The sequence below is a fragment of the Microtus ochrogaster genome, chromosome 7 (genome assembly GCF_000317375.1).
Source record: "Microtus ochrogaster isolate Prairie Vole_2 chromosome 7, MicOch1.0, whole genome shotgun sequence".
Classification (NCBI taxonomy): Eukaryota; Metazoa; Chordata; class Mammalia; order Rodentia; family Cricetidae; genus Microtus; species Microtus ochrogaster.
This window is the reverse complement of record NC_022014.1, coordinates 18,613,907-18,615,772: the sequence shown is the minus strand read 5'-3', so window position 1 is coordinate 18,615,772 and position 1,866 is coordinate 18,613,907.

Here is a 1,866-nt window from a genome sequence, read left to right as displayed (position 1 = left end):
CCCTCCTCTCCTTTCCTCTCCTCTCCTCTCCCCTCCTCTCCCCTTTTCCTCCACTTCCCCCCTCTCTCTTTTCCTCGCAATTAGCCCAGGTTGTCCTGGAACACTTTATGTAGAATAGGTTGTCCTTAAACTCAGAGAGTTCTGCCCGCCTCAGCCTTCCACGTGCTGGGACTAAATTTGTGCATCATTACATGCTGCAGTCAACCTAATTTCCTTACATCAGGATCCATAACTCTTAGGTCACTGGCTAATCTGTGACAGCTCCCTATGCTACTTCAGTTCATTCAGCAGTGGCTAAGGTAAGCAGAGTCACATGGTGTAAAACATAGAGCAGCTGAAGGCAGAGACAGGAGTTTCTCTGTAGCTCTGGAGCCTGTCCTTGAACTCACTCTGTAGACCAGGCTGACCTCTAGCTCACAGAGATCCACCTGCCTCTGCCTCCTGAGCTCTGAGATTAAAGGCGTGAGAAGTCACCACCCAGCTGAGACAGGATTTTTTAAAATATTTATTTATTATGTATACAGTGTTCTGTCTGCATATATACCTTGGCACCAGATCTCATTACAGATGGTCGTGAGCCACCATGTGGTTACTGGGAATTGAACTCAGGACCACTGGAAGAGCGGTCAGTGCTTGCTCTTAACCTCTGAGCCATCTCTGCAGCCTGAGACAGGAGATTCTCTCAGGCACTAATCTAACATGCATTTTTGGCTGCTATGTGTAAGGCACTGTTGTAGGAGTCAGATTGCCAACTGTCAGCGAGAGAAGGTACCTTCTGGAGGGAGGAAGTAGATGGACTGAAGTGATGCTTGCTGAACTGCAGTATTAAGACATCACTTTTAACAGAATGGTGCAGAAAGCCTTTTATTATTATTATTATGATGATGATTTTATTATTATTATTTTGGTTTTGGATTTGGTTTTTCGAGACGGGTTTGTAACTACGCTGGTCACTCTGTAGACCAGGCTGCCCTCAAACTCTCATAGATCTGCCTGCCTCTGCCTTTCAAGTGTTGCAGTCAAAGGTGTGCAGCACCACAGCCCGGCCAGAAAGCCTCGTAGTTGAATGTTCTTTGAGTTGAAATCTAAGGGACATAAATAAAGGCAAAAGGTGAGAGTGATGGGGGATGAAGGTAGAAGAAAGAAGACGAGACAAAAAAAAAGTCAACTGAGCAGATGGAGAAGCGGAAGAGCCATGGGATGAAGGTGGAGAAGTGGAACCATAGGAGCAGAGGTTGCAATGCTTTGTGGCATGGGGGAGACCTCATCGGACTCTGTCAAGCTGCTGGGGCCTAGCTACAGGCAAAGCTGGTAGGAAGAGTCTCAAAGCCGGGAGAACAGAGGCCAGGACAACTGCAAGAAGGTGAGTGTGAGCTTTCGGTCGTGGCCAGAACTTAACATTTCTGAAAATTACTACGCTTGTAGTCTACTTAAGTTTAGAGAAGAGGCTGTCAGTGTAGCTAGTAGCTGGTCAGTGACCAGCAGGTTGTGCTCCTTGCGATATCCATTGCTCTGTAGTATTATGTAAGGAAGACATTAGGTCGGAAGAAAACAGTTGCCATAAGATTCCCATATTAGCTCATATTCTTACAGCAACCTAGTGAGCTGGGTTTTATTACCCCTGTCTTCTAGATAGGAAAGCTCAAGATGAAGATCCCTTAGAAGTCAACATCTGCTAGTAGTCAGCCTATGATTTACACCAAATACATTATTTCCAAAGCCTATTGTTCTTTCAGTTGAAATGGCCAAGAAAACCTATGGAGCCAGGTAACAGTGGCACACTAAAGAGTCCCAGCACAAGCCGGGCGGTGGTGGTGCACGCCTTTAATCCCAGCACTCGGGAGGCAGAGGCAGGCGGATCTCTGT